The sequence below is a fragment of the Dermacentor silvarum genome, chromosome 9 (assembly GCF_013339745.2).
Source record: "Dermacentor silvarum isolate Dsil-2018 chromosome 9, BIME_Dsil_1.4, whole genome shotgun sequence".
In the NCBI taxonomy this organism is placed as follows: domain Eukaryota; kingdom Metazoa; phylum Arthropoda; class Arachnida; order Ixodida; family Ixodidae; genus Dermacentor; species Dermacentor silvarum.
In genome coordinates, this window is record NC_051162.1 from 128,134,697 (window position 1) to 128,140,696 (window position 6,000).

The window sequence follows — 6,000 nt, forward strand, 5'->3', positions numbered from 1 at the left end:
TCTACTTCTTTGGTGGCGGCAGCGACGTCAGAGAGGAGTTTATCCCTCCAGTCGTCATAGCCACCCTCGCAAAGAAGATCCTTCCTGCTGACTCTGAATTTGTTCCAGTCTACTATTCTGTGAGACCTCGTACCTTTGCAACTAGCGTATAAGCACGTCTCCACAATGTAATGGTCCGAGCCTAGGTCTTCCCCCCTATTCGTCCATGTTTTGTGGCCTGTGTAGTTGATAAAAGTGAGATCGGGTGAAGAGGGTTTGGTCACCGAGTTACCCATGCGAGTGGGGAAATGTGGATCTGTAAGAAGAGTGAAGCCATGATCGTGAAGGGATTTCACGACCGATTCTCCCTTCGGTGTGTTCGCCCCATAGCCCCATGTGGTATGTGGTGCGTTAAAGTCTCCTGCTACAAGTAGGGGAATCCCCGCCTTCGCCGCTATACTGGCTGCCTTGGCTATGAGCGCGTAGAAGCGTTCTCCCTTCTTCTTGGGTGAGCTATATACATTGAGTATAAGGAAGCCCGTTCTAAAGTGTCTACCCGGTAGGAGTTCCACGCACATGTATTCCGCGTTCGATCGTTTATCCAGAATTCCATGGTCTATGGTGGTTATGCCGCGCTTGACACAGGTCGCCACACCTCTGCCATTCTCCCCTTTGCGAACCGAGACTTCGTATCCGTTAATAGTTACGTCCTCTATTATGGTTTCTTGCAGGAGTATCACCTGCGGTTTCTCTTCCTGAGTGCGCAGGTATTGAGCCAGTATTGCTTTTTTGCCTCTGTATCCGCGGCAATTCCACTGCCACACGCGCAGATCCCTGTGTTTTTTATCGTCCCCCGCCATTTTTACTGAACGGTTTTGACTGGCCATCCGGCTTCCCGCTGGCCATGAGTATGTTGGGTTGTGAATTTGTGCGTTGCAGCAAGCCCTGTTTTTTCTCCAATTCACATATTCTTTGATTCTGCTCCGTTCCCTGTTTCTTAAGATCGACAATATCCGTGCCGATTCTGGTTATTGCCTCTGATATCCTGGCTAGTGTCTGGCTAATCTGCTGTTGGAATGCCTCGAAGCCATCCGGCTCCGGGGTATCTCCTATCGCCCTTCTTTTGCGGCCCACCATGCTGGCCTGATCCCGCTCCTGTCGCGGCGCGGAGATAGCCGCCCGTAGTTCCGCCATTTCTTTTCTCATCTCACCCACGAGCTCTCTAAGCTGAGCATTTTCCTCCTTAATCTTTTCCAGCTCCTCACTCTCTCTTTTTTGTTCTTGCAAACTGCCCCCGCTTACCTGCGATTTGGGTGCCGCACTCTGTTCTTTTTGAAGATGTTGCTGCCTAGCTCTCGTAGTCTCTGGTGGCGAGGGTCTGCCGGCCCACGTTGCCGTGGCGGGCAGGATCGGACTACCGCCCACTGTGAAGGGCTGAACCCAGCCTTGCTGCGTCATCGCTGCACCGCTGGGCATGAGTTGAGGGAAGTCCATGGGGTTTGACTTGAAGGCGCGCGCCTCGGCGCGCTCTCTTCTTCTTTGTCTGATGATGAACGGCGTTTGGTATCGCTGCTTACATACTTTGTCGCCGGTGGGGTGGCCTTTAATTCCGCAGAGCTTGCATCTTTCTTGACATTCGTGGCCGTCCGCGGGGTTTGTAATTCCGCAGCCGCGGCATACCTTGAGCGTAGGCGTCGGGCAGACATCGGCACGATGTCCAATGCGGGCGCAGTTGTAGCAAACCTCGATCTGCTTCTTGTACAGGTAGCATCTGTACAGGGTCTGGCCAACTCGCACGTAGTCCGGCACTTCGTCCCCATCGAAGAGGACAATCACCGAACCCGTTTCCTTGATACGATTGGCTTGTCGCGCCGAGGGATTTCTCCGGTTTACTATGAGGGCGTTGAGATCCACCTCGCTGATTCCCGGCTCTACGTTGCGTAGCACTCCCTTGACGAACCCGTTTCCGGCAGCAGCATACACGTTGACTTCGTGTTCTTTGCCGTTGACCAAAATTGACTTGATTCTCAGTAGCTTCTTTGCGTTGGATTCCTTTTCCGTACAGACGACCACGATGTTCTGAACAACGTTCGGGCACACCACGTCGGTCTCCGCTTCCATACTGGAAATCCCCGCCGCTCTGAAGATAGCCGTAGAAACGCCGTAATGGCTGGCTTTTCTCAAGTCGAGACCGTTGCGCGGCCTCACAATGATCTTCTGATGCTCTTCCGGTAGCTCCGGCATTCTAGAAGCTGCGAAAACCTTCCTTCTCAGCGCCGGTATGCGCCGACCACTTTTGCCACCAACGCGGCCACCATCTTCAGCTATCCGAGGGCGATTCAGAAACTCGAACGCGTCCGTCTTTTTTCTGCCCGTAGATTTCCTTTGAACGAGGTTCCAAGCACCATCGTTCGCGTCGTCCTCCCGAAAATCTTCGCCGTCGATTTCGATCGGCTGCATGCTTTCTCTAAGTGGCGCCGAGACGCTCCTTGCCGTGTTAAGCTTAGCTGCTCCGCCGCCGCCGGCGACGGGCGTACTCGTCGTCAAGCCTAACCCGGAGTGCGACCTTCCGAGTCGAAAAGGATCGAAAAATTGTCAAAAACTCACTCAAATCCGTCAGTCCGCACCTCCCCGTGATCGGAGAATCTTGCTGGGTCCGTAGAGATGAAAATCCGGGTGAAAATCGGCACATGCGAGATTGAGAAAGGCGAAAAAGCTGGAGCGACGCGCTGGTCCTCCGCTATGCGTCTCCTCCCAAGCGTTCCTCCTTGTATAGAGCACCGTTGTAACCATTAAAGTGCTGCGCCAAATGTGCTCATAGCTGTAACAGACAAATGTACTAAATATGCTACTTTCTTGTTTTGAGGTTTGTATTTGAGTTTCCTCGTAGCAGAATTAGATTTTCTCGTACATTCAAATTACAATCCGACGCCGATTGGTAAACAATCCGACGGCGAATCCGACGCGGAATGGTAAAGTCGTACTTTACAATTTTCCTGACGGATTTCACTGTGAGAAATTCAATTTTCGTTCACCAAAACCTTGCACCACGTGGAGGGCCTCCGCGGTCAGGGTTGGGGATGATTTTCTCCGGCACCCGCATAGCACGCCGGTACGCTGGTTGCCGGCGCCGGATTTTGTTCGACATGGGGCCCTTAACGCTGTCGCGTTAAAATTCGCTGATTGTCACTCGTATGCTATCGGACGCGTCGAGAGTGTTGACCTTGAGGCCTTCGCCATGAAGGCTAAGCTAAATAAGCTTGATTTTAGGAGAACGACTTGAATAAACTTGATTCTATGGGAACGACTGGCATTTCAAAGCCAAGAAAGGCCCAGCGGAAATAGGCGTAACTTGACAGCACGCCTGTTATGGTCGCCACACCTCTGTGTCCACTTTCCCGTGCCCACTTTCCCGTATTCGCGCTGTCCGCCATCACGTTGATATTAGTCTAGAGTAGTTACTTAAATAGATTTCCGTTATTGCTACTTCATCGCTACCCCTTACCAATGCCATTTTCTTAAGCTTGTGTAGGCGGAGAATGAGGAAGACTCAACGGCGGTAATTTCACATCCATCGAAGTTCTCACCTTCGCACATGTCAGTAATATCATAGTGTAATATCCACTAATAAAGATGTGGATACTAATATTCCAACCCTTGAATTCCATTCTACTGATGACATTCCAGCACAATGACATATTGTGTCAGTGCATTTTGCGTTTGCTCGAAAGATGCACTGCTTCAACGTTTTCTATAGCAGCAAAAGCATCATGAAAGATCACAACATTGCCTTTCCTTCACCCGTCACACCATGCCGCATACTCAGTAAGTAGAGGGGAAAACGTACATATTTCCGGCATCAAGAAAAAAATATTGAGCAGATTATAAAGATTCCTCGCGCTCTTATATATTTAATGTAACAGCAGCAGGCTCTTACAGCGAATACCTCCATCTCGCTTCACGCTACAGAAGATGCTACAGAGTACATCATTTCAAGATCAGCTACGCGCTGTCCAGAGGGCCCACGATGTCGCTGAAGGGCTCGGCCTAACGGTGCCATTGTGGGTGCCGCGCACCTCGGTTTGGAAGAGTCGAGCCTCAGAACTTCTGTAAGAAGGAGAAGAAATAAACTTTATTTAAAGAGTCGGCACTTTGCTTTTAGTGGCCTCAGGTGTCGGCTCGAAGTCCTTGGACTCGGGTGGCATCTTCGGCTCGCCGGACGGCCCAGAGCTGGTCTTCCAGCTCCGAACTTTTCAAGGCCGCCTCCCAGCTGTGGCGACGCCGACGGAGAAGGTCCCCGGCGGCTCCAGCAGCCGGGGCAACGGCGGGAATAAGCGAGCTCGAGGATTCCTTTAATCTAGTAACGCCTGCCGTTATGGGCGCGTCGCGAACGGCGGCGGCGGTTTCTGTACCGTTGTTGCCGGCACATTCCCAGAGCATGTTTCGCAGCGTTGCTCCGAGTCCGCACGCTTTACACGCATCAGTCGGATATAAGCTAGGGTAACAGTGGCGTAAGACTGCCGGACTTGGGTAACTGTGTGTTTGTAGTAAGCGTAAGTTTACGGCCTCTTTCCTGTTTAATTTACCGTTCTGTAACTAAAAAGTTTTCACATACACGCACACACACCCGGACAGAACCAAAGCTCGAATTCACGAATATAAATAAAAACAGTCATTCTGCACAAATGTGTGTATTAAAAGTGTGATGGCTTTGAAGAAAAAGCACCCATCTGAGTTTACGGCTTGCAATCGAATCTCCGTAATTTTCAATTTAATTAAATTCAATTCACTTTATTTCAACACCAAAATTTTGAGGACCGCCTTTTCATGGCTTTGACGTGGTCCGCAGCCCTTTTTTAACAGGCAGTGAACAAGGCAGTCGACAAGCACAGCAAACCCTCAGCATTTCGTGATCACCAAGATCTGGTCGACAATATCGCAATTTAGCAGCTGAAATATCATTTCTATCCACATGCAAAAATATACGGTATTTTATGTGCTGCCCGCTAACATTTTTCGTTAACTAACTTTTGTTAACTAACATTTTTTTAGGCCGACAATTGCGGCACGACAGAAAGCATGTTTTCTGCAGTTACTGTAGAAAACATTTTAGCAAGACGCTTGTTCACAGACACAAAGAAACGTAGAGTCCAAATGAATAAACCAGTAGCTGTCCTCAAAAGCACAAGGAAACAGAAGACGAGCGTGTATACAAATCTAAGGCAGTCTAAGCGACACGAGCCCTGTCGCCCAACTGCCTATTTTTGAACGAAGCAGCTAATAGGTTAAAGAAACAAAAGTTTAACAGACTCAGAATATTACAAAAGAGGCGCTCTGCCACCACCTCGCAGGACGTGACCACTTTTTCTCTAGGTATAACGGTATCAGTACCATATTCTTGCATCGAATTCCTAGCACAATCGTCCAAGGCATACCTCAGTTGCTTGTAATGAAATTTTATTCTGTGGTTTTACGAGACAAAACAACGATATCATTATGATGCATGCCGTACTGGGGAACCCCACATCAATTTTGACCACCTAGGGCTTTTTAACATGCACCTAAGTCTAAGTGCGCGAGCAGCTTTCACATTACACCCCCGTCGAAATGCGCTGCCGCGACCAGGATCGAAATAGCGAGCTCGAGCTCAGGAGTGCAACGCCACAGCCAGAAATCTACCATGGCGCGTATATCTTACTTCAAAAGCATGCGCTTAATTTAGCCACTGGCAACACCGTCGCCACAGGATTGGGTTGAAAATTCAGCCGACTAATAGCACGACTTGCGAGCAAGCTCTGAGCTGTGACAAGCCGGCCTTTTCATGAAGGTGTAAGTCATACGTTCAACAAATAGGCCAGGGCTAGATCTACCTGAAGTTTGAAAACAGCTTGTCCCGTCAAAGAGACAGCCACAGCGAAGCTACTGATATTCAGAGGGTTGGGGGCAAGCTTCTCCTTTACATTTTGTATCTGAGCTCTTGATAAATGTCGGCGCAAATGTGACCCTCAATTCCGTTTTCTC